Raw genomic sequence first — 27,816 nt, 5'->3', positions numbered from 1 at the left:
TTAAGTGCCCGTTCTAAGTGTCGGCTTGCGAAACGCCACTCCCACCCTCTGGGCCGGATACGTGCGTCTATTGTCTCCAGTTGTGTTCGCCGGGAAACCGGCTAACCCTGTCAAGCTCCTCCGTCACCCCTCCGGTGTCAGACGTTGCGGACCGTCTGACGCCAGGCCTGCACCCGTATGCTTGTGTAACGTGGCTGTAGGCTGGGTTCCATATGTAGCGGTTCCCTCACGGCAACCCCATATGTGTATTCTTCCACGGTACCAGCTACCCTTCGGGCTAGCCCCGTGTCTTTCCCTCGACAGAGCCCGCTCTGTCGTCTCTGGGCGTGTTCTTTCCCCCCTTCAATCAGGCTGGAACCACCCCAGAGACTGCCATATGTTGCACTACCCTGCCAGGATAGTCCTTATGTGTATTCCGCCACCTCTCCTTCCCTGAAGGACGTGGCCCCGCAGCGTACCCTCTCTCGCTCGAGGTAGGCACGCTTCCCCAGCGTTATCCAATAGTCATTCTGAGTGGGTCTTGCAGAAACAGCAGTGACTGTACTCCCTGCTTGGAGCCCTGACTTCCGTACCATACTAGACGGTGCAGTGCGCTCAAGCAGGACGCTGGAAGGGCCAGCATCCTGGCGTTTTCCATAGGGATCCCATTCGTCGGTTCAGTTCTGACGTACATCGAACGTGACCGACTGAAAGGGAACGTCTCGGTTACATATGTAACCCTCGTTCCCTGAAGGAGGGAACGGAGACGTACGTCCCGTCGCCAGATGCTGTGCTTCCGCTGGGAGTCCGGTCACCTTTCGGCTCCTCAGCAGGAAAAGCGCTGATCTATCATTCGACTTCCTGTTTTATACCCGCGCTGCGGGGCGGAGCGTGGAATGCGTGATCGCATGCCAAATTTCATTGGCTCGTTGTTAGATGCTCGAAGTAGGATTGGTCTCTAAAGTAAGATCCCATTCGTCGGTTCAGTTCTGACGTACGTCTCCGTTCCCTCCTTCAGGGAACGAGGGTTACATACGTAACCGAGACGTTCTCATCCAAGTCTCGCGCTTGAACGGACAAACTTACACAAGAAGTAGCCTATGTCGGCATGTCCATCTTGATGAGTATCCAAGCAGACATAGTCTGAATATGCCTTAAGTTAACATACAGTAGTCGAGAAAGCGATACCCCTGGGTCTTAAAGGGGCAGTAGCCTTTACTGCTGTCTGTTTAATGTCAAAAAAGATAAGGAATCACTCACTGCTCTTGATTGAATAGCTTTTGTAAGTTTAATAAGGATTAATATTTAATTTAAACAGTTACATTTTTCATTTGATTACTTTATTCAATTTATTTACCTAAAACTAATGTTGACCTACCTTTAAAGAAAAGTAAAAAGCATTATTTTATTATCTTTGCTCAATAGTAATTATTTGTGCACCTGCTTGTATTTAAGTTATTTGTTCTTTTCTTCATTTTTAATTGACAGTAGTCCTTTTTTTCCATAAACATAGCAAATACCGAACCATACAGAAACCGTGAACCTGAAACCTAAAACCAAATTGTGAGCAATCTGTACCGTTACACCCCTAGCGTAACGTATGCGAGGGGTTGCCACAAAATTTAGAACATTTTCAAAGGGCGCCATGACTGAAAAAAGGCTGGGAAACAATGGATTAGTGAATTAAGTTATCTAGGCTATTTGATATGGCAGCACTTAAACGCGAGCAGGAACAGAAAATAGCTGAATGATATATCCGGGTTTATTGAAGAAATTGCAGGTTGAGGGTACATGAGGGTAAATAAATGATGACAGAATTTTCATTTTTGGGTGAACTATCCCTCTCTTTATTTTTCCTCCAGTACTGTACTTAATGTAGCCCAGTAAAATAATTTAAGTTAGAGATTTTCTACTGAAATGTAATATATTAATTCATTTATATGTGAATGAATTTTTCCATGGATATTTAATTTTATTAATAAAGTTATTCAAATAATTTCAATTAATTGACTTGGTAATTGTTGCTACAATCAAGCTCTTGTACCCCCAATTCGTTTAAATGTTTTTGTGCTTTTTGGACATACACATCATAATAAATAGGCCTGTTTTACAAAACTTTAAGAATTGTCCCATAAATGTGTCATATATCACTGAAAATGGGAGAATCTCAGCTTTAATGTGGTATATGGCTCATATGCAGGATAATTATGCATCAAATGTGTTGCAGTTTTAAAAATAAGCTTGTGTTTACATTGGAATTTCTCAAGACCATGATTTTCTCAGCAAATCTTTAACATACTCAGTTAATATAAGTGATATCAAGGTAATATTTTAACAGAATGTTCTTTACATTCTGTTGTATGATTTTATGTAGAAAACAGTGAATCACAAAAAAAATGACTTTAGGAGGGTTTTCACAGACAGGGTCGCCTATCTCAGAATTCTGACTTTATATCACGCAATTGCGAGTAAAAAAAAATCAGAATTCTGAGATAAAAAGTCACAATTACTTTTTTTAATTTATTATTTAGTGGCGGAAACGGGCTTCCATACCATATATCTTTTCTCTGCTTTGCTAGTGAAATATAAAATCAGTAACAATATAAACACTAAAACATAAATAATATATTCATGTTACGTATCAAGTCAACTGAACCCTAATAACTTTACTGAATGCACGGAGCATATTTGCAATGTGCAAAACGACAACTCACCATTTGTCACGCGGATGTTGTGAGGGAGATGCAAAATGCCGTGTGCAAGCGAAATTCAAAGCAGTGGGGAAAAAATAGCAACATAAACATGTCAACCATAGTGTGTACACGCTAACAAATAATGTGAAAGGTTTTGAATTAAAAAATAAAGCAAAACATTCATAGAGTGCTCACCTGCACGCGGTCATCCACCACGAGCGCCATCGTGACTGCGTCACTGCGAAAACTCATGTGTCAAGGTTGATGTGTGTTACCATGGAAATTAGAACGCATGTCATTGCATAATAACGGTCGCAATAAAAAAACTCACGGCAGGCTGCCAGTCTTATTGCGACTTATTGCGAGCGTACGTGCGAAAGGGTTAAAAATACAATTCAACCACACATTTCTAATATTAGGATCCAAAAGAAGCTTATGCAGCGACTGTGTTCTTCCACAATATCTTGCTATCTTCCTCGGCATGTTTATTGTTGCTGGCTAGCGTGATCCGAGCGGCTCCATGAGTCGGTGGGCGGGGCTACTGAATTAGACACGCTGTAGAGGTGTGTTTCCTCACTTGATGACGTCAAAATGCTCACACGATCGTTTTCTGGGCCTGGTGTCTGTGGCCCTGTCCCAAATGGCACACTTCATGTGCACTTTCGGTCTTGTGGACTTACAATGGCCATTGCGTGCGCGTGTCCGTTAAGTCCACAAGACCGTAGGGTGTCCCATTCGTCATTTAAGCTTAAATAAAGGTGCTCATGAGTGCCCTCTTTGTGGTTGTCCCCTCGATGCGCACTTCAGCTAAGACCGCAAGTTTGTGAGCTATGCAGAGGACTTCTGGCCGGCAGTCAAAGCGGCATTACGTCGTGAAATTGCGGACTCAGAGGAAGACGGTGAGGGTTTAGGGTGCCATTTGGGACAGGGCCTATAAAAGCTTTTCTTTGACTAACAAGCACGTTTTCAGCTCTGAAACTTAGAGGATATTCTTATATTACCATGACCTTTTATATATCAAAAGGGAAAGTTGATTTCTCAATTCATCATCCCTTTAATGTAGGCCAGAGAAAAACATCATCGCATAATTCTGTCTTCTAAGATCCATACTGTTGATTATTGAATGCAGCATAAATTGTGTTTGATTTCCCATAACCCTGTGGCCATAAAAAACAAGCAAAAGGGCATCTGATGAAGAAATTGAAATTAATTTATAAACGTGTTTCTTTATACTTAACATTTCCTAAATTATTTCAGGAAAATGTATCATGTAAACTCCATCCACTTGGCCGAACGGAGGAATCCAGCAGCTGGTTGAAAAACTTCTGCATGTATGTGATTTCAATAATTTAGTAACGTTTATAAATTAACGGCTGATCAAAGAATTAGTGGTGATTTAATACAGATAGTTGATTTTCTTAGTATCTCTTAGTATCTTTGTTCAAATATTCATTTCATCATGTGCTTACGAGTTCAAATTAGCCAGTTCTGATATCACAGAGGATTGCAGAGTGAACTATTGTATCTTTAAGTGAATCGCACATGTGCAAAAAATATAATTTTAGTAATAGTCACAAAAGCTGCAACCTCTAATACCAATGACAGTCAGAAATCAGATTTTCCCAATGCTGTGCTTCCATGCTCCAGTCATTGTGTCCTCGGTTTGACCTTAACCTGACAGAATGATTTGCGGAAACTCTTGCTTAAGCCGCATGTGTCACTAGAATAATGATTTCTGATTAAAACAAGATATCTCAAGATCACACACCCTGACGAAGGCATGTAAAGACCACTTTTGCTTTTAGACTTAATTATCCCACACAACCAAAGAGCACTGAGACTTTACACCGTGCAGCACTTCTTGCATTCCTTTGCTTTGATAAATCAAGATTACACAGCAAATTACTGAGGGATAAAAACCTGGTGTTGGGCATCTAGTGATAAAATCTGGTGTTAATTTACAAATATTATATGCTTTATCACTTGTTTAGTGATAAAGCACAGTGTTTCCTTTGGGTGTTAACAATCAACATCTGCGCATGTGCAGAGCATTTTAAATTTTACAGCTCATCCTTTGGTCTCTCCATCTTTATGGATTTCCCTGCACACACAACGGTTACAAGGACAAGGTATAGTATAGTATTATTATCTTATCAACTTGTGATTTATTAATGAGCTTGCATAATGAGTAACGTAGCCGATGTGGTTGACTTAACTCTGTTAGCGTTTTTTATTTTATTTATTTTTTTACCTCAGTTTAAATTTAGCGCGCTTTTGATCCGCCATTCAGTTTAACATAACTGAATAACCCCCACTAACACACTAAATTCGTTAATGGAGGACGAGATTTACGTAAGTGACTTAATTTCGTTGTACTAATTTTGTAATAATGTAGCAGCATTAACATTATGTGTCATTTTTTAACTCACTGGACTTGGATAGTTATTTCTTCTCATTTGGCATAACGTTAAGTATCTTTAGGGCTTCCAACCTTTATAAGACCGTTTATATCTTTCACCCCGTAACTACGAGTTAATTCTGGTGTTTTGAAATGTCATTCAAATGAGAAAGCAGACGTTAATCGAATGAATTAATTGCTCTTAATTTTTTTTTCTTGTGTGACGCCAGGGCTCGATCCCTCACTGAGCACCCACGGATAGCGCGGTCCATCATTGTCGGCGCTGCGCATACTGATCGGCCTGCAACATTTTGCGAGTGAAATGCTCTGTGTGTTCTAGCAATCTTCTCGTGGTACTTTGATAACATACGCCGACCATTCTGTACAGCGCTCTAAAATGTCGAAAACATCGTAGGACACACTTTTCTTCATGAACTGCTTCAGTCAATATATAGAAACTCAAGATCGAGTACGAGTGTGCAATGTCGTGGAATGTATACGCCAAAACGGCTCGGGTTATGTATATAACCCTTGTTCCCTGAGAGGGAACGAGCACTGCGTCGAAACGCTTTGGGGATGCTCCCTAAGCATCAGCGAATCTGAAGCCTGAATAAACACTAGTCCAATCCGATTGGTCGTGCGTGATGACGTCATTGTGACGGCGTACCCGGAAGTATAAGAGGGGGGCCGGCGCATAATGGCGGCAGTTTTTTGCTCTGAAGCATGCGCTCCAGGCGTGCCGAGGTGTGGCGGTACGACGCAGTGCTCGTTCCCTCTCAGGGAACAAGGGTTATATACATAACCCGAGCCGTTCCCTTATCGAGGGAACTTCCCACTGCGTCGAAACGCTTTGGGGAACGAGTACCCACTAGGCCACACCGAGGGTAGCGCCTGTCCTAGTGTGAAGCCGGAGACCGGGCACAACTAGGGTTGGAGCACCCTCGCGCCAGGCGTCGCAGGGAGATCCAGGCTATAGAACCTGATAAAAGTGTGTGGAGTAGCCCACCCCGCCGCCTCGCAGATATCCTGCAAGGGGACCCCAGAAAGGAGGGCCACCGAAGAGGCCATGCCTCTGGTGGAATGTGCCCTCACGGCTACAGGTGAAGGCAAACTGCGCACCTGATAAGCCATGGTTATTGCCTGGACAATCCAGTTACTGATATTCTGGGTAGACGCAGGCAACCCCTTCTTGGGTGAGCCAAAACACACCAACAATTGTTGAGATCTCCTCCACTGTGCGGACTTCGCCAGATACACCCTGAGTGCCCTGACCGGGCAGAGTAGGTGAAGTCTCCCCTCTTCCGCCGTCACGTGAGGCGGAGGATGAAATGCCTGCAGAACCAAAGACCTGACCACCCTGGATGGGACCTTAGGCACATAGCCCGGCCTAGGGTGTAAGATGGCCTTCACTCCACCCGGGGCAAACTCCAGGCAAGTCGGCGTTACTGCCAAGGCCTGGAGATCCCCCATTCTCCTTAGAGAGGAGATGGCGAGTAGAAAAGCCACCTTAAGGGTCAGATTTTTCGGTTCTGCTGACTCCAGTGGCTCGAAGGGGGCCTCAGCCAACCCCTCGAGAACCACTGCCAGGTCCCAGGTTGGAACTCTGGACTGAGCCACAGGCCTCATCCTCCGAGCCCCACGGAGGAACTGTACAACCAACTGGTGCCTACCCAGAGGCCCATCACCCAGAGGAGTGTGGAAAGCCGCAATGGCAGCCACGTACACCTTGAGTGTGGACGGGGTTAGGCCCGCAGAGAAGCGATCTTGGAGGAACTCCAGCACTGAAGCCACTGGGCAGTTAACTGGGTCCACCTCACGCCCCCTACACCAAGTGGAAAACACATTCCACTTGAGGCTGTACAGTCTCCTTGTGGACGGAGCCCTGGAACTGAGTAAGGTCTCTACCACGTCTGCCGACAGACCAGCCTCTAGGTACCTGGCCCCCTCAGGGGCCATACCCAAAGGTTCCAAATCTCCGGCCGGGGGTGGAATATCGTCCCCGCCGCCTGAGACAGGAGATCCCTCCTCAGAGGAATCTGCCATGGATGACCTGCCAGCAGGGCTATGATATCTGAGAACCAAACTCGCGTCGGCCAACGGGGTGCTACCAGAAGTAGACTGACCCCCTGCCGACGGACCCTCTCCAGGACTCCCGGGAGCAGAGCAATCGGGGGAAATGCGTACAGACGCAGCCTCGGCCACGTCTGCACCATGGCATCCAACCCCAACGGGGCTGGATGCGTGAGGGAGAACCACAGTGGACAGTGGGACGTCTCTCGAGACGCAAACAGATCCACTTCCACTGGGCCGAACCTCTCGCATATGGCCTCCACCACTTCGGGGTGGAGCCGCCACTCCCCGGGCCTCAGCCCCTGCCTCGACAGGATGTCTGCTCCCTGATCTTGAACCCCCGGGACATACATTGCCCTGATGGACAACAGTTTCCCCTGGGACCACAGGAGGATTAGATGCGCCAATCTGCACAGAGGGCGCGATCTTACCCCTCCCTGGCGATTGAGGTACGCTACGACAGCCGTATTGTCTGTCCGCACCAGGACATGTTGGCCGCGGAGGTCCGGGAGAAAAGCTCCTGAGAGCTTTGTAGACCGCCATCATCTCCAGGCAATTTATGTGCCAGGAGGAATGACGGCCCTCCCATGGGCCCCTCGCAAAGCGGCCGTCCATGACCGCGCCCCAACCAGTGAGGGAGGCGTCTGTTGAAACGGATTTCCGGCAACAGGACGCTCCCAACACTGGCCCCTGGGACAGAAACCAAGGTTTCTTCCATATGACTAGGGAACGAAGGCATCTGCGCGTTACCCTGATCATACGAAAAGGATTCCCTCTGGGGGAAAACCCCTTGGTTTTCAACCACCACTGGAGGGGTCTCATGTGTAGCAGGCCGAACGGTATCATGTTGGACGCTGCTGCCATGTGCCCCAGCACTCTCTGAAAGTGCTTCACAGTGGTGTGCTTAACAGTGAGGCCGAAGGGAAGAACCCGATATTGGTACGCCTCGCCCCCGAAAGCGAACCTCAGGCCTCCTGTGGGCAGGAAGGATGGAGATATGAAATATGCGTCTTTAGATACATCGTGACGAACCAGTCCTCGGACTGGATCTGACTCACGATGGGATAATGAGCATCTTGACCCTGAATCTCCTCAGAGAACGGTTCAAGTACCTCCGATTTAATAATAGACGCACCCTTCCATCCTCTTTGGGAACCATGAGGTAGCGACCGTAAAGCCGGACTCCCTGTCTGGCGGAGGGATACACAATATAGCCTCCTTTACCCTCAGGGAGCACACTTCCTGTTCCCTACCTGCCACTGGGCTGGGCCCACCACTATTCAGGCCACACCGATGAACCCCGGTGGTGGAACGCTGAACTGCAGTCTCTACCCTTTGCCCAAGGTACACAGGGCCCCAGCAGATATATTCGGGAGCATAACCATGCGCCGAGATATTCTACTAGGGGAACCAGCCTCTCAAGGCTGGTCTCTGGTACCCACCAAACCTCCTGCCCGACCCCCTGAAGCGGCCACCCGGCAGGGCTTAGTCGGGGAGGATTTTCGGTGTGCGAACACGTTCGCTGCCCAGCCGAGGTCTCCCTAGAGGCGGCTAGAGTAGCATGTGTTCGCAGGAAGTCAATGTGGCCCGAGCGTCATAGACGGCGGATCGCAGCATCGACTTCCAGAAAACTCCACAGAGGAGACGACCTCGATCGCTCCTCTGGAGAGGGGGCTGGCCAGCAGGCCACTGGGCTGGGCACACCACTATCCAGGCCACACCGATGAACCCCGGTGGTGGAACACTGAACTGCAGTCTGCACCCTTTGCCCATGGTACACAGGGCCCAACAGATATATTCAGGAGCATAATGACTATGCGCTGATATATTCTACTAGGGGAACCAGCCTCTCAAGGCTGGTCTCTGGTACCCACCGAGCCTCCTGCCCGACCCCCTGAAGCGGCCACCCGGCAGGGCTTAGTCGGGGAGGATTTTCGGTGTGCGAACGCGTTTGCTGCCCAGCTGCAGTCTTTCTAGAGGCGGCTAGAGCAGCATGCGTTCGCTGGAAGCCAATGTGGCCCGAGCGTCGTAGACGGCGGATCGCAGCATCGACTTCCAGAAGACTCCACAGAGGAGGCGATCTCGAACGCTCCCCGGGAGCAACACAATTTGGATGATAGGCTGAAATACCTAACTCCTCAAAGTCAGATAAATCCCATTTAATTGCACAGAATTAAATGCCACCAAAAACACCCAAATAGTGAACACAACTGGGATGATAGGCTGATAATCTAACTACTCAAAGTTAGATAAATCCCATTTAATTCCTCAGAAATAAATGCCACCATAATCACCCATCACGTGAACATGCTGAATGATAGGCTGAATAGACATATCTAACTCCTCAAAGTCAGATAATGTTTAATTTAAATTCCTCAGAATTAAATGCAGCCCTAATCACCAGACCATACTGTTTAAATATGTATTCAACTACTCGTCATCTACACGCTGCCTCAGCAACGCGAGATTCGAATCGTTCCCAACATATTTGGCTTTCATCCCTCGAGATGAAAGCCACAGGCGCGAGGCTGAAACACTCGAAAACGCACGTTTCTGTACGCTACGAGACATTTCTCAACGACCACAGCCAGCACCCTCAGGGGCTGACTGCAAGCCTCGCTAAACAGTATCACATGTACACATATAGCGTGTGTTCACTTCTGTTGCAGACCCTTAATGCACGCGCTGCCTCGGCAACGCGAGATCGAGCCTGCATTAAAAGGTGGCGGGCTCTCGTTTGCTTCACTCCGTCGACGCTGAGCACATCTAATTCCTCGGAATCAGATCGCTCAAGCATCTGGTTCTCCCTCCCGGGGAAGAGCCGCATCGCGGGCTTCCGCACGGGAACGGAGAACACCGGGTTACTACAGGCAGCCCCCTCGGGGACTGCCTGAGCACCTTATTTTATGAGTGAAGCAGTGTGTATGGTGTTTTAACGTCACCCGCCTCGATGCTGAGCACATCTAATTCCTCAGAATCAGACAGCTCAAGCATCGGACCCTCCAACCCGGGGGAAGATGCCGCCAAGCGGGCTTCCACACGGGGAGGAAGATCGTCGGAACTGTCAGGGGAGGATTGGGAAAGTGCCGCGGCAGTCCCGAAACCCTCTGACAAGTCCCGCTGTGAGCCCCATGATCTGCGACGCCGAGCCGCCTCAGCGACCGCGGGTCCAGAACCACGGGGCTCACGAGGCTGGCCGGTCTCATCGAACACGGCCAGCCGAGAGCGGAGCAGTCTGAGTGTCAGCAGCTCGCAGTGTTCACAGGCGGCTCCCTCGAGAGCCGCCCGAGCGTGCTGAACACCCAGACACTGCACACATAACAGGTGTGTATCCGATCCCGAGATGTAACGGGGACACGGATGCACACACTGCCTAAATGCACTCCTTCTCTCTTCCATACTTTTTAAATAAATCTTTCACACACACACTCGCAACTGGACAGACAACAGTAAATAGACAGACCAAACAGAGAGCGCTATGCTGAAGAGCAATAACTGCCGCCATTATGCGCCGGCCCCCCTCTTATACTTCCGGGTACGCCGTCACAATGACGTCATCACGCACGACCAATCGGATTGGACTAGTGTTTATTCAGGCTTCAGATTCGCTGATGCTTAGGGAGCATCCCCAAAGCGTTTCGACGCAGTGGGAAGTTCCCTCGATAAGGGAACTCATTTTGGCGTGCATATGATACGCTGTTTTTTGCGTGCATATGATACTCAATTTATGGCGTATTATACATACGAACCTCCCACCCCACTACCCTAAACCTACCCAAGAGAGCGTGTCATATATACGCCATAAAGTGCGTATCATATGCACGCCGAAATGAGTTTTGGCGTATACATTCCACGAGATTGTACATTCGTACTATTTCACATTTTTCGTCTTATTTTGTATTAGTTGAGCAGACATGCATTAGTGCCCTTCCATGCGCGATTTTTTTCTGTACAACTTAGTTCTAGCCTTTTCTAGTTGTAGCATTGTAAATCTGTAACAGTAGTGCTCATGTTTTGAATATAACGTTTTCTTGCTATGTGTTGGTATAAAAATAACCTGAAGTAAAACACAAAGTGACCTGATTATTTTGAGTCTTTTAGTTTGCTTTCTGCTTTGGAGGATTTTTGTTTCATGGAATATTGTTTATTATTGCAGAAGGAAACCACTTAAGGCCACAATCTATGTATGCCCTTGGCATTTTTACTCTACAAACCTAAACGATCCTGAAAGGAAATCAGGCTATGTAAGTATCTCTGTTTGTTGATTGAAGATGTTTGAAACTTTATATCTTAGATTTTTTTAATGTGTTTGTTTTAACCAAATTTGTCTCTTTAACAGGAACGATACTATGTGTTTGGATCATTTTGAGGAGCGCTATCAACGCCAAGATCGTGGGATCGATGAATTGGGAAAGCAAGAACTGACAAAATGTAAAAATGCGTACATTGAATGCAATGTAAGTCGCTTTGGATAAAATCATCTGCCAAATGTAAATGTATTAATTTATAAAGGAATAGTATTTTTTATCAGAATGAATTACAAACCAGACAGTTTTTTTAACATTAAGGTTGATTTAATATATACAATGTTGATTTTTTTGTATTTTCAATTAAAACATTACTTGAGGAATGTTTCTTTGTTTAATCTTGTTTGAAACGCAGTAGAGATTTATCATGGTAAGATGTTATAGCATTGGAGTATAACAAGAAATTGTTTTATTCAATTGTATGTGTGACAACAATGGCTTTACTGTAGCGATTCCCGGGGAAGGCAAGAACTGACAAAAATGTTTGTTTTTTTTAATTAAAAATGGCATTGAATGCAGTGTAAGTCGCATTGGATAAAAGTGTCTGCCAAATACATAAATGTAATGGAATTGATATATTACAATTTCAATAAATATTCAAATTAATTTGTAGTCACTTGATTTATTGGGGAAAAAAATAAAATAATATATATAAATTGTTTTACATTTCATTCACAGTGCCATTTTAGTATTTAAGTTTTTACATTAAATAAACATTAAATACACTGGGTGTGTGAGATTATTCACCATAAAGTGTTAAATGTACACTTATGAGTAATACATTTCTCAACACCTTGAGTGACTAAAAAGAAACACTAACACAGTGTTTGTATAACGAACACTTTCGTCAGTGTTGTTTTAACACTAGCAAAGATGGACCTGTATGTTCACCCGGCAAGTGATCATTTCAACACCCGTGGTGATAAATCTCCCAACATGTTTTAGCTGTGTAATGTTAGCCAGGCTAAAATTAGGGATAAGACTGGGTCAGGTGAAGTCTTGTTTTCTCTTGTAGACTGAAGAGTTATTGTCTTATTGCAGATTAGATCCCTTAAGTTCATTCTAGAAATCCATTCTCACAATCATTTAATATTAGTTTAATTTAAACGGATTCATTTCAACCGCTCATGTAACATAAATGGCTAATACTGATGCCTGTGTTGAGTTTGACAGTAAACATTTTTTGAAGCGTAAGCATCTTTCTTTCTTTTTTTGGTGTGTGTGTGTGTTAGTAAGAAAAGGGAAGGAAATAAGATCATAGAGTCTGCACAACTTCTAAAACAGACAGTAGAAACTACAACTAAAACCAGAGAACAACAGCAACATGTAATGGAGGTAAATATAATCTTAATTGGATGTAAACTACATTAAAATGTTATTTCAAGCACATTTTACGACTTTCTGAAGTGTGTTACTGTGTTCATGATTCTGATTCTGTGGTCAAGTGTGTCTCAGTCAAACTCAATGTGTGTGTGTTTTTATTTCTCAGGACGAGCAGCTCTGAGTCTTTCATTGAATCTGAATTTACAGAAAGTGAAGAACATGAACTCCAGACTCTTACCTCTGATCCTGATCCTGCTGCACATTACAGGTTTGACCATTATTGTGTCTTATTCACGCATTTTTCTCCTTATTACATATATTTTCAATTATTGAAATCATTTAAGATCAGTTTAACTTAATGTCCAGTAGGTCTGAATATTGGTGTAGTTTAACTTTCCTCACGGTTCTCCAATGTCAGTTTATGTCAAAGTTGATCATGATGGTTGTGTGCGTGTGCGTGAGTCTGGATTGTAACAGATGATCTCTCCTCTGTCTGTATGTAAAGTTCATCTCAATAATGAAATGTTTTCTTGTTCAGGCTCTCTGACATTGGACCGCCTGCATGTGTCCTGCAGTCAAGAGAGGATTTGTGCTGTGAAGGGAGATCAGGCGTCACTAAAGTGCTTTTACTCCAACATCAACATTACAACTGTGTTCTGGTTCAGTCAGAAACAAAGTTCAAACTGGAGAAAGATTGATGAACCTGAAGATTTGACTTTAGACTCAGACTACTCAGGACGTGTGAAGCAGGAGAACGGATACGACCATTCAACACTCATAATATCAGATCTGAGAGAGAGAGACTCTGGAGAATATCAGCTCATGTTCATCATGAAGGATGGAGTTAAACGTCTCCGCTCAGTCGCCGTCAGTCTAACAGTCACAGGTGAAACTGAGTCTAGATTCTGCTCAGTTCAGATGTTTTCATTTTCATGTGATGTTTTTCTTAATTTTTACTCTAATTCAGACCTGCGAGTGAGAATGAATCCTGCAGCTACAGACCCGAGAGATCAGACAGTAAAACTGACCTGTAATTCTTCCTGCACCTCTGGAGATTGGTATCACTGGATGAAGGATGGACGGTTTTACAGATCTAAAGAGTCTCGGGACATGTTTGTGTCACCCAGCACAGATGCTGGCAGATATTCCTGTTCTCTTGATAGAAACCTTAAACATCTTTCCTCTTCTGTGTGTGAGTGTCAAATAACACACACAATGTGGTTCTGTTTGTTCATCTGTGTGTATATTTAAACATGTTTTAGAGTAAGTGTGTGTTTTACATGTTAATCTGTGACTCTTTCAGGCATTTCTAATGATCACTGCTGGGGTGTGACTTACACCTCTAGAAGAGTCTGTGCTTTGATGGGCTCAACAGTAGACATTTCCTGCACACACACACATCCCTCTGGTTATTCTGTAAATAAAACATTCTGGCATTACGTTCAGTCCGGTGGCATCAACGATCTGCGTGAGGAGGATCAGTTTGCTGGTCGTGTGGAGTATGTGGGGAACACACTGAGAATCAAAGAGCTCAAGAGCAACGACTCTGGAGAATATCGATTCAGGATCATCACTGACAGAAGAGGAAGATATTCTCAATCACCTGGAGTCATTCTTACTGTCACAGGTACTGTAGAAGATTATAAAGATTCGCAGACAATTTGCTCTATTTTATACGTTTTTGTTTTCCATGTCAGTCAGAATCAGTGTTAGGCTAGAGCTGGACGATTAATCGGAAAGTAATTGAAACCGGAATTCAGAACCTCTAACCAACATAATTTTCTAATGTCGGTTATATCAGTTTTTTTTTAATCCTGTTAATAGCCTACTGTATATGACACATGCACTGAAAGATTAGTCTTTGTATATATAATCTGGATGCTCAGAATTACTAGGACAATTGTATATTTTACACATTAAAAGCTGTTAATCACCGTTCTTTTATACTATCACTGCTGTCTTTTTCCCGCTTATCAATTTCTCTTGCCTACTCACGGAAGTTTGTACACAGACCAAGAACAATATGGACATCTCAGTTCAGTGCTTGCAAACTTTTGTTCAGTGAGACAGAGTCGAGCCGAGGCGCATCATGTCTCTACGCACGAGCCCTGAAGCCAGATCACTCTTGCGTCCTCACGAAAGTTTGTCAATTCTGTGTTTTAGGGCTTGACCGTTCCAACACTGAAGCGATTTTAGACTATGTGATGTGTATTATTTTAGTGAACTAATGCGCTGATATCATACCCCGAACAAACTGTAGCTTTCACATCACATGAAAAATCAAAAGATTCAAGGATGCAGAAATTGACAATGATGTGATTCATTACTAAAATCACACAGCTTCACAATTAGTCTAATAGAGCGACTGTATGATTAGTTAATATGCAGTCACTCTCTCATTAATGCATTCAAATAAATGTAATGGTACTGTGCTAATTTATCTTTATCTGATTTACACCAAAACAGTAATCTGTAATAAATAATACGACCCATAGACAATAACTGCTGAAAGTTTTTTCTTAAATTATTTTAAATTTACAACAACAACAAACAAGCTTTTTCATCCCACCTTTAATAGTTAAGCATATTTACTGTACAAACCTTGTCAGTGAACTATGAAGGCAAAAAAAAGGCACAAAAAAAAAAAAAAAAAAAAAACCAACAACCCAAAAACACATTAAAGGGATCCCCTGGTGTTGAGACTTGTATGGCTTAATATAACATAAATGATGTCTCTTACTGAATTATGTAGTAGAAAACCCATGAAAGATCTACGTTATTTTAAAAATCGATTTTATATTTGGACCATGGGCGGCGCCATTTTGTTTGCGTTCTAGGTTGATGACGTAGAGTGGTTGAACTCCTCAATCAGCTGGCGTTACCCGTAGCTATTTTTACCACAACGCAACTCGAAAATTGTTTCAGAGTTAAACAAAACCAATGAATTCCTTTGTAATTATACTTAAAACACACTCAAACATACATGTGCACACAAACTCACCTACACAAGTCACAAACAGATCGGCGGGCGCGCACACGACAGGCTCTGTTTCAATCGAGATGTTGGGCTGCTCAGTCTCCACGACAGGGGCTGAATCTGAAATCGACCCTATACCCTTAAATAGGGCATTATTTGAAGGGACGGACATTTGTAGTGTTGTCCGACACCATAGTGCATGTTCGAGTGCAGTCATTCAGTCTCACGTTCCACCGCAATAACGAGTGTACAGCCGATTTACAAACAGCTGTCCGACTTCACGGACTCAAACATACATGTGCACACAAACTCTGTCTCTCACACAGACTCTCACACACACCCCAACAGATCGGCGCGAACACACACCCCCACAGGTCGGCGCGAACACACACACACCCCAACAGATCGGCGCGAACACACACACACACGCACGCACTGCGCGCGCATACATAACCCTCAATCTATTCCCTGTGTTGATATCCTGTTCAACACATCCTGTTCCCTAGATAGACTGTTGATAGTAGATTAACTATAATGCCTAATGTGACCAGCAGAGGGAAATATCTAGAAAGGACGATGGAATAAAGTAACGTGAGGAAGAGAGGCAGGATGTTTTGGTGATGATGCATGCGATTGAGACAGAGCAGTCAGGTGTGTGTGTGCGCGCCCGCCGATCTGTTTGTGACTTGTGTAGGTGAGTTTGTGTGCACATGTATGTTTGAGTGTGTTTTAAGTACAATTACAAAGCAATTCATTTGTTTTGTTAAACTCTGAAACAATTTTCGAGTTGCGTTGTGGTAAAAATAGCAACGGGTAACGCCAGCTGATTGAGGAGTTCAACCACTCTACGTCATCAACCTAGAACGCAAACAAAATGGCGCCGCCCATGGTCCAAATATAAAATCGATTTTTTAAATAACGTAGATCTTTCATGGGTTTTCTACCACATAATTCAGTAAGAGACATAATTTATGTTATATTAAGCCATACAAGTCTCAACACCATGGGATCCCTTTAATCATTATCTAGGTAAAATATTCAATTATTCAAGATTTAGATTTTAGGTCATATCATCCAGTCCGATGTTAGTCCAGTTTGATGTGCTTTAATTCTGTTTTCAGATCTGATGGTGATAAGCAGCCCAAACATTATATCAGAGCGACAGGAAGTGATATTAAGCTGCTCAACTAAATGCACTCTGAGCGACAAACAGACTTACATCTGGAACAAGAACGGACGGCAGGTAACGGATGGATTCACTAAAGACAACAAGCTGTACCTGGACTCAGTCAGCAATGAAGAGCTTCAAGAGTATTCCTGTGCTGTAGGAGGTACACATCTCTCATGATACATGTGCTTTAGTGTCAATGATTGTTTCTCTCATGATTCATTTCTTTGTGTTGTGAAGATCCAGTGGACAGCACAGCGTTCAGTCATTCTACAGTCCTTCTGCTGGTGTTTTTACCTCAGTTTCTCATAATAGCGGCTCTGTGGATGTGGTGAGTAAAACATCCAGTGATTCACAACTGCATGATGTACAGTGAATATAATGAAATGAATCCAGATTATAAGAATGTGAATTATGATTCAACAGGTTTTTCATCAGAATGCATCAAATCTCAAAACCAAACTGAAAACAAAAGTGAAGGTGTGTAATTGTGTATATAATATACTGTAAGAGACGCAATGACAAAAACATTGTTGTAAATGTATTTAATGTCTTTCTAATTAGTCTGTCTCAGAATCTGATGTTCCACATCTGTCCCTCTGTCCATCAGAGCTGATGGAGTGATGTCATTGTGAGATCGTCACCTAGCAACATCAGTGATACAGTGATGTCAGTGTTATTAATGACTGCAGTCTTCATAATCAAACTAAACTAAAACAAAACAACAGTCCATGCAGGTTTATGTCATCCATTACATTCCCCCTCCTGCTAAATGTAAGAAGTGGTTTCATTTAAAAATGTATATATATATAAAAATAAAATAAATGTTAATCTTGATTTATTCTGCATCATTCTGAAATCATTATTTTAGTAGTGACCAACGAGGAGTAAGTAAGTATTTCCACAAATCTCTCTGCCAGGACAGATCATACTGATGACCCAATGAATGGAGCACATCATGGGGCAATCCGATTCTGACTGTCACTGTTATTAGCAGACTGTAGCTTTTGTGACTATTACTAAAATTATAAACATCATGAGTAAGCATGTGCGAACTGACAAGGTCAAATAGTTGCTCTGCCTACTCTATAATACCAGAACTGGCTAATTTGTGTCCTTGAGCTAATGTAATTCACAAACGTTAAGTCTCTGTGTGATATCGGGTCCCGTGGTGGAACGAACATTTGAAAATATGAGAAAAAAATTAAAATTAATCTAAATTAACTCACAACTAATCTTATGATCAGCTGTTAAATTACAAACTTAACAAATTTATCGTCAGATTAAATTATTCATGGAATAAGAATAAAATTTACACTCACAGTTAAAATTAGATACCCACATTTTACTAAATGAAGTGAACTTCACAGAAATGCTGAAAAGGCATATGTGCAGAATTCTTTCAACCACGCCGTTGGATTCAGTTGTTGGGCTGTCGGGTGGAGCTTACAGGGTATAGCCTTTGTGTTCAGTTTTTTTTTTTTTTTCTTTATCTTATGATAATTAAAGCATACACTATAATATGTTATGTTTTAATAGAAGAACTGTAACCACAGTAAGGATGCCTGTTATTGTGTTTAAAGGTGCCCTAGAATGAGTTGAAACAATATGTTAAATTGTTCTCTAAAATCTACATAGAGGTTATGTGTGTTATATTAGGGCAAAAATTGTCCAGATACAGTTTTACAGGTCCATTTACAACCCTAGATATTTTCCCTAGGATGTAATGCTCTGTTTTTGCCTGATTTGGAAGAGTCATGAAAATTAATGTTAAGCTCTGCTCTGATTGGCTTATTTTAGCAGCTCACACAAGTTTAGTTGTTCAGCGGCTAGTGAGTCCTGACAGAACACAGACCGATCATCCGCGCGCGGAAAAGAGAAAGCTGACGTGCATATGGTTGCCAGATTGCACGTGTTTGAGTAAAACAACGGAAAGTATACGTGTTCTTTTCAGAGAAAAGCTCTGATTGGGGGATTTAAATGACTGAAATCTGGCACAACCACTTCTTTATCCCCCGACAACACCAAAACCAGGGCTTTTTGATTAAGTTTTTATTGTTTAAACTACTCGTCAACGATATTGCATGTTTATATAACGTTAGTCACAATGTAGGCTACGCAGTGACTGATGAAAATAAGGGACAATCGTGGTTCTTAATAGGAAAATAAGGGACCTAATGAGGGACACTCTAAATATTTGTCCTGTACCACACAGTGTATGTAATTTCAGTATCTGCAGTTACAGTATGTAGATGTATAAAAAGTTCTTAGACAAACACATTTGGGTCATTCTGTGTCAAAATCAACCAAATTTTAGAAACTTTCCTGGATTTTGTTAATTTTGTTTCTGAAAAAAGACAATCATAAATAAAGAAAAAAAAAGACAAAATATTAAATGTGATGGATGTATTTTTACTGGAGTAATTCAATATTTCGTAGTGGGGGTCAGAATGACAACTTTTACAGGGGTGTAAAGATGGCAGCATCATTATTTTATTTTTATTGGTAGATCTATTAGGTAAATCTGATGACTAGCAGTCTTTGATGCATTATATGCCAACGGTGACAGTTCAAAAATGGGAAAACACTTTCTTTCTTTTTTTTTTTATCAAAAATTGCATCCCTGTAACTCATTTTGAAGACACCTTAATAGATTTTAATTCTTCAAACACGTTTGGTTGCTTAATTTTTCAGGCCCATTAATTTCCAGAGATATGGGGATCTCAATGTAGCTCCATGAGTAAATTGGTACTCATTTTCAATGGTCTCATATTTTCTGAACAACAAATAAAGTAGAAATGTATCTTTTTTCTGTCAGCAATATTGAACATTCCTGTCTGAGTGCAGAGCCAATGGTTGCTTTGTAGGCGAGAACCAGTGCCTTGAATTTGATGCAAGCAGCCATTGGCAACCAGTGCAGTTTGATGAAGAGAGGCGTGACATGCGCTCTCTTCGGCTCATTAAAGACCACTCTCGAAGCTGCATTCAGCTGCAAGGGTTTGATAGTGCATGCTGGAAGGCCAGCTAGAAGAGCATTACAATAGTCCAGTCTGGAGAGAACAAGAGCTTGAACCAGGAGTTGTGCAGCCTGTTCTGATAGGAAGGGTCTAATCTTTCTAATGTTGTAGAAAGCAAATCTGCAGGACCGGGCTGTTGCAGTAATGTGGTCAGTGAAGTTTAAATGGTCATCAATCACAACTCCAAGGTTACTGGCTGTCCTGGATGGAGTTATGGTTGATGAACTAAGCTGAATGGAGAAATTTTGATAAAGTGCTGGGTTGGTTGAGACAACAAGTAATTCTGTCTTTGCAAGATTGAGTTGAAAGTAATGCTCCTTCCTCCAGTCAAAAATGTCTGTCAGACAGGCAGCGATACAAACACTGACTGTAGGATCATCTGGTTGAAATGAGAAGTAGAGTTGAGTGTCATCAGCATAGCAGTGATAGGAGAAGCCATGTCTCTGAATGACAGAGCCTAATGATGACATGTAGATGGAGAAGAGAAGTGGTCCAAGCACTGAGCCCTGGGGAACCCCAGTAGCTAGATGATGTGACTTAGACACTTCACCTCTCCATGACACCCTGTAGGACCTACCAGAGAGGTAAGACCTGAACCACTGGAGAGCAGTTCCTGAGATACCCATCTCCTTAAGTGTTGACAGGAGGATCTGGTGGTTAACTGTGTCAAAAGCAGCAGACAGATCCAGCAGGATGAGCACTGAGGATTTGGAAGCTGCTTTTGCAAGTCTCAGTACATCAGTTACCGCAAACAAGGCAGTCTCAGTCAAGTGGCGGCTTTTGGAGCCGGATTAGTTGTTGTCCAGGAGGTTGTTCTGTTCAAGAAATATAGAGAGTTGATTGAACACAACTTGCTCAAGTGTCTTTGCAATGAAAGGCAGAAGGGATACCGGTCTGTAGTTTTCTAAAAGTGCTGGATTCAGAGAGGGTTTCTTAAGCAGTGGGGTTACCCAAGCCTGTGGGAAAGTTTCCTGTGTGAAGAGAAGTGTTGACAATGTGAGTGAGTGCAGGAGTGATTGAAGAAGAAATGGCCTGAAGGAGGTGAGTGGGTATAGGATCAAGTGGACAGGTAGTAGGGTGATTGGAAAGGATGAGTTTAGAAATATCTGCCTCAGAGAGCGGAGAGAAGGATGGAAGCGTGTTCGTGTTATTTGTTGAGATGTGCGCGTCAGTTTGTGGTGAGGAGAACTGGTTGCTGATGAGAGATGTTTTGTTTGTGAAAAATGATGCAAATTCATCAGCTGTAAGAGTTGATGAAGGAGGGGGAGTAGGAGGACAAAGAAGAGAGGAGAATGTTTTAAAGAGTGTGCGAGAGTCAGAGCAATTGTTGATTTTGTTGTGGTAGTGTGTTGTTTTAGCAGTGGAGACATTTGTAGAGAAAGAAGAGAGAAGAGACTGATACAAGGTATGGTCAGTATAGTTTTTAGATTTCCGCCATTTCCTCTCTGCCGCCCTGAGTCCAGAGCGATGTTCACGGAGAACATAAGACAGCCAGGGGGCAGATGGGGTGGGGCGGGCTGGTCTGGATGAAAGGGGGCAAAAACAGTCTAAGGAGGATGTTAGAATGAAGGAAAGAGTGTCAGTAGCACTGTTAGTGTCCAGTACTGAGAACTAAGCAGGTGGAGGGAGTGAAGATGAAACCATAGTGGATAGGCGAGATGGAGAGAGTGAGCGTAGATTACGCGAAAGCTAATCTGTGTAGGAGTGCGTGTTGTATCAAGAGTCAGTATGAGGTTAAGAGTGATGAGAAAGTGGTCTGAGGTGTGTAATGGAGTAACTGAAGTGCTGTCCGTGGAGCAGTTGCGTGTGTAGACGAGGTCTAAATGGTTACCTGATTTGTGAGTAGCCGTAGTAGATACTAACTTAAAGTCAAATAAAGTCAGGAGAGGGCTGAAGTCTGTGGCTAGGTTTTTATCAAGATGGATGTTGAAGTCACCAAGCAGAATCAGAGGAGTGCCATCCTCAGGGAAGCTAGAAAGTAACACATCCAACTCCTCCACAAAGTTACCGAGGTGACCTGGAGGACGATAGACCACTACAACATGGATTTTAACAGGGTGAGCAATAGTGATTGAGTGTGATTCAAATGAACTAGCCAATAGAGATGGTAAGGGATCAAATTTCCAATCATTTGAGATAAGCAAACCAGTACCCCCACCCCTCCCAATTGGTCGAGGGGTGTGTGAAAAAGTAAAATGAGTTGAGAGGGCTGCAGGAGTGGCAGTGTCCTCTGGTTTGATCCAGGTCTCAGTTAGGGCCATGAGGCTGAGCTGAGAATGAGTCTCAATAGATGAAATAAAGTCTACTTTGTTTACAGCAAACTGGCAATTTCAGAGACCAAATGGAATAGAGAGTAAGGTAGCAGAGTATTTATGTAGACTGCGCAAATTATTAGGATTGCGGCTTCTCACGTGTACAGAGCGTGATTTATGAGTACTAGTAGTAATAGTACAAATTTGAAAGCACATGGTGAATACAGATCAGAGAAAAGGTCAGACAGAAATAAGAAAACTGAACACAAATAATGAAAAGGAAAATTATACTTAAGTGCCTTGTCGGGGCCCTTGCTCGGGAGGAGTTGCACAGGGAAGAGTTGAGGTCTTTACACTCGTCGGTCTTCACACGAGGGCTGCCGCTTCCGTGGACTATCAGGCTATTTATACTCTCCTGAGTATCGTTATTGAAAGCAGCTGGGAACGCCCCCAACAAACACGTTCACTCAGACACGTGGCATTGACCAAACAAATGCTAACTCCCCCACACACACACCAAAACTACTAATACACACCACTGCACTACATTGACACACTTATTCAACAACAAATGAACAAACAATCAAATGAGAAGTTGCAAACACTTACAGAGTAGTTGTCTATCAGTCAATCGATGCTTCACCTCTAGCCTAATGCTACAAACAAACTAGGCTTTTGTACCTCGCTGGCCAGGCCCCCAACAAACACGTTCTCTCACAAACGTGGCAATATGACCAAACAAATGCTAACTCCAACACACACTGCGAGAATATACCAAAACTTCTAATACACACCACGCCACGCCACTGCACTACACAGACACACTTATCCAACAACAAATGAACAAACAATCAAATAAGAAAAGTTACAAACACTTACAGAGTAGTTGTCTATCAGTCAGTCAATGCTTTACCTCTAGATATAAGAGAAGGAGAGTGTGATTTTGTTGCCCAGAAAGATATCAAAGCTTACGCTACTCCTGCATCATACATTGGGTCAAAGGTCACTCTTTTTCAGAAGTCATCCACCAGGAGCTTCGTATTTTAGTCTATAAATAAGTTAGATATATTAGTTTAGAAATAAGTCTGTTATAAATATGGATATCTTTATTATCAATATAGGATATTAAAGTGTATGTTAGATTGTGGCCAAAACTGGTACTGCAATCCATTTCAAAGTACTGTAGAGCGGTGTATCTACAGTACTTTGTAAAAAGTCCCGGCTAAAACAGTCGAAGTAACAGAGGTGCGGACAAGGCAGCGAGTGGGCTATAAACCAAGCTGAACCTCTCGTCATGTAGATACCTCTCGGTAGTGAGTGTTGAAAGTGAAAGTCTGTTTAGTAAGAATGTGCCATCCATTTGAAAGAACACTATGAATAGTCATTTGCCATCCCGAATGCCGCCTTAAAATAGATTCATTGCATGCAAATGCTCGCCTTGTATTATGATCACTGTATTAAACTTGAACGTTCACTGAAGCAACGTCAGCCATTATAGACATATTGATTCAAATCAACAGCGTTCTCAACAGAGTCAATGGACAGCATAAGACTAATATGTCAAACCTAATAGCCTATCATAAACAGATTTTCTCAAATAAATGTTAGTCCACACAATGAACCACAGCATTTACTTGTTCGTTACCATGGCAACTACTTGCGTGTCCGGGATGAATGCACTTCTCGTGTATGAAAAGTAGCTGCACACACGACGGACGGCAAAATCGCAAAAAGCTTGTTGTTAATTGTTACACTAGTTTGATATAACATGTAGGAAAACAGAAAAGTTTTATGTAAGCTTTCACAATCCATCCTCAACTTCGTGGACATTTATGGAGCCGTTGCAAGTGACAGAGAAAACCAATATATATATATATATATAATAAATATATATATATATGTGTGTGTGTATATATATATATATATATATATATATATATATATATATATATATACACACACACACAGTGCCTTGCGAAAGTATTCGGCCCCCTTGAACTTTGTGACCTTTTGCCACATTTCAGGCTTCAAACATAATGATATGAAACTGTAATTTTTGGTGAAGAATCAACAACAAGTGGGACTTAATCATGAAGTGGAACGAAATTTATTGGATATTTCAAACTTTTTTAACAAGTCAAAAACTGAAAAATTGGGCGTGCAAAATTATTCTGCCCCCTTAAGTTAATACTTTGTAGCGCCACCTTTTGCTGCGATTACAGCTGTAAGTCGCTTGGTGTGTCTATCAGTTTTGCACATCAAGAGACTGAAATTTTTGCCCATTCCTCCTTGCAGAACAGCTCGAGCTCAGTGAAGTTGGATGGAGAGCGTTTGTGAACAGCAGTTTTCAGTTCTTTCCACAGATTCTCGATTGGATTCAGGTCTGGACTTTGACTTGACCCTTCTAACACCTGGATATGTTTATTTTTGAACCCTTCCATTATAGATTTTGCTTTATGTTTTCATCATTGTCTTGTTGGAAGACAAATATCCGTCCCAGTCTCAGGTCTTTTGCAGACTCCATTGGGTTTTCTTCCAGAATGGTCCTGTATTTGGCTCCATCCATCTTCCTATCAATTTTAACTATCTTTCCTGTCCCTGCTGAAGAAAAGCAGGCCCAAACCATGATGCTGCCACCACCATGTTTGACAGTGGGGATGGTGTGTTCAGGGTGATGAGCTGTGTTGCTTTTATGTCAAACATAACATTTTGCATTGTTGCCAAAAAGTTCAATTTTGGTTTCATCTGACCAGAGCACTTTCTTCCACATGTTTGGTGTGTCTCCCAGGTGGCTTGTGGCAAACTTTAATATAAATGGCTTTCTTCTTGCCACTCTTCCATTAAGGCCAGATTTGTGCAGTATCCGACTGATTGTTGTCCTATGGACAGAGTCTCCCACCTCAGCTGTAGATCTCTGCAGTTCATCCAGAGTGATCATTGGCCTCTTGGCTGCATCTCTGATCAGTCTTCTTCTTGTATGAGCTGAAAGTTTAGAGGGACGGCCAGGTCTTGGTAGATTTGCAGTGGTCTGATACTCCTTCCATTTCAATATTATTGCTTGCACAGTGCTCCTTGGGATGTTTAAAGCTTGGGAAATCTTTTTGTATCCAAATCCGGCTTTTAAAAAAAAAAATATGTGGAGTAAAATGTGTTAAGAGCTCACTCAATTACCTGGGAGCTAAACTATTCAGTGCTTTGTAAGTAATTAGAGAGATTATACAGTGTTTAATAGGGAGCCTGTGCAGTGTTGATAGAAGCGAGCTAATACGGTCATATTTCCTGGTTCTAGTCAGAACTCGAGCTGCTGTGTTTTGGACCAGCTACAATATATTTATTAAGCAGGCAGGGCAACCACCCATGAGAACATTACAATAATCTAGCCTAGTCGCCATGAACACATTAACTAACTGTTCAGCTTTTGTCATTGAAAGCATATGCCGTAACTTGGATATATTTTTAAGATGATAGAATTCAGTTTTACAGATGCTAGAAACATGGCTTTCAAATGAAAGATTGGTTTCAAAGAGCACACCCAAGTTCCTCACTGACAACAAGAGCTTGACAGAGCAGTTAGATCAGTGGTCGGAAACTGATGGCCCGTGAGCCAAAATTGGCGATAATATCTGTCCCGCGCTCGCTTTTGATAGCGGCTGGTTCTGAAATATATCTGTCATGATTGTGTAAAGGATGTCAAGAGATGCTCATGTCTAGTGGCTTCCGCAAAACATTAGCTTCATTGTTAGAGTGTCAGACTTCCATGCTTAAAGTCCTCATGAAATCAAAATTGACCCTATTTACTTTGTTAGCACATATTACAGGTCTTAGGGTGAAAAAATACTTCACCACTCCCCTCCAACCGTTAGTCTGCTATGAGCGAGAGATGGAGAGAAGGAGCGCTAAGGTAGTGAACCACTGAAATGTTTGCTTATAACGGGGGGCCTCAGCTAGCCTGGATGCCAGCTGAACTCAGCCCTGCCCACAACATTTTAGCTTGGGCAGTTCGGTCTGGACTTTATCCATAGAGGAGTAATTATGCCCGAACAGTCCAATCAAATTGTCAGGGCGGGCTTTAGACGACCCCCGTGCTTAAACACATATATGGGAGATGTGGAATGGATCAAAATAGCTCAAAAAATAAAATAACTTTAATTTAAAACGTTTTAAATATGGATATTTTTCTTACACAAATGCAACGATTTGCTTCAGAAGGCCTTTATTAACCTCCTGGAGCCATGTGGAGCACATTATTTGACGGACAGATGCATTTGATGAACGTCAAAAACAGAGCAACAATCCCTGCTATTATAAAGCTTGGATTAGCCAGGTTTTTTTTTTAATATAACTCTGATTTTATTTTTCTGAAAGAAGAATGTCATATACACCTAGTATGATTGAGGGTGAGTAAAACATGGTCTAATTTTCATTTTTGGGTGAACTATCCCTGTACTAATCCCTCTTTTATTTTTTGAGCTATTTTTATCCATTCCGCATCTCCCACACGTGTGTTTTAGCACGGGGTCTGAGTTGTAAGTTGGTGAATGAAGATACTTGCCGGGTTATGTGTAACTATACTCCTTTATTATTTTATCAATTTTTTTAACAGAGTAACAGCTCACTGCCAGTTATAAAAGACACTGTGTAACAGTATGTCAGGCAATTCTAGTTGTATTTTTCATCAATTTCTTAAATTATGCATCGACTATATTCTGGCCCACCATCTAGTGGTGATTTTCTTTTTTCGCCCATGGCCAAATATATTTGCAGACCCCAGTGTTAGACCGTATTTATTCTAGGTTACTTGAGGTGTTTTTCTGTTTTGTTTTTTGCCCAATAAATAAAAAAATAATTTTTTTGTGAATTAAGCTGCAGTAAATTATTAGTCATCCAATATTTTTTATATCAGCTGCATTCCGTTAAACTTGTGAATTGGTAAGTTTCATCAGGGTGTGAATAAATATAGAGCTGAGTATCATCAGCATAACCGTGAAAACTAACGCCATTGCAGCTTTTTGACACTAAGCCAGGAGTTGGTCCAATGTGGAAATAAAACGATGGTCATGGTCAGTAACAATATTCAGACTTCAGACTGGAATTTAAACAATGGGCATAATAAGTTTGCCAAGAAAATATCCCCCACACCGTTACACCACCAGCTGCCTGAACCGTTGATAGGCAGGCTGGATCCAAGCTTTGTTAATGTCAAATTATGACTTCACTATCTGAATGTTGCAGCATAAATAAAGACTGATTAGATCAGGCGATGGTTTTCCAATCTTCTATTGTCCAATATTTTGAGCCTGTGAGAATTATAGCCTCGGTTTCCTGTTCTCAGCTGACAGGAGAGGCACTCCGTGTGTCTTCAGCTGCTGTATCTCATCTGCTGCATTTCGATGTGTTGGACGTTCAGAGAAGCTCGTCTGCATCAACAAGGCATTTGCCACATATTTTCTCTTTTTCGAACCATTCTCTGTGAACCCTATATGGTTCTGCATGAAAATACCAGTAGATCAACCTTTCATTTTGTTCCAAATCTGTAGGACTGTATTTCTTTTGTTGAACACAAAAGAATATATTTTAAAGATATATATTTATTTAATGGGTAGGCAAACAGATGGTCTCCGTTGACCTTTCA

The 27,816-nt window shown here is 42.5% G+C and overlaps 1 protein-coding gene and 2 long non-coding RNA genes across 3 annotated transcripts in view; all 3 read left to right on the top strand.

The window, feature by feature from the left end:
* The window catches only part of LOC137040468 (basement membrane-specific heparan sulfate proteoglycan core protein-like), a 136,967-nt gene that overhangs the window by 47,839 nt on the left and 61,312 nt on the right, over window positions 1-27,816 (top strand). The gene's annotated exons all lie outside the window — the stretch shown is intronic.
* LOC137039825 (uncharacterized) lies at window positions 12,667-13,457 on the top strand. The gene is made up of 3 exons (XR_010897767.1): window positions 12,667-12,782; window positions 12,937-13,038; window positions 13,309-13,457. It is a non-coding gene; the product is annotated as an uncharacterized lncRNA (long non-coding RNA).
* Window positions 13,516-14,204, top strand: LOC137040475 (uncharacterized). Its single transcript, XR_010897908.1, has 3 exons — window positions 13,516-13,656; window positions 13,738-13,962; window positions 14,074-14,204. It is a non-coding gene; the product is annotated as an uncharacterized lncRNA (long non-coding RNA).

Source organism: Pseudorasbora parva, chromosome 14, assembly GCF_024679245.1.
Source record: "Pseudorasbora parva isolate DD20220531a chromosome 14, ASM2467924v1, whole genome shotgun sequence".
NCBI lineage: Eukaryota > Metazoa > Chordata > Actinopteri > Cypriniformes > Gobionidae > Pseudorasbora > Pseudorasbora parva.
The sequence above is the reverse complement of the archived record's forward strand: the minus strand, read 5'-3'. Positions and strand labels throughout refer to the sequence as shown.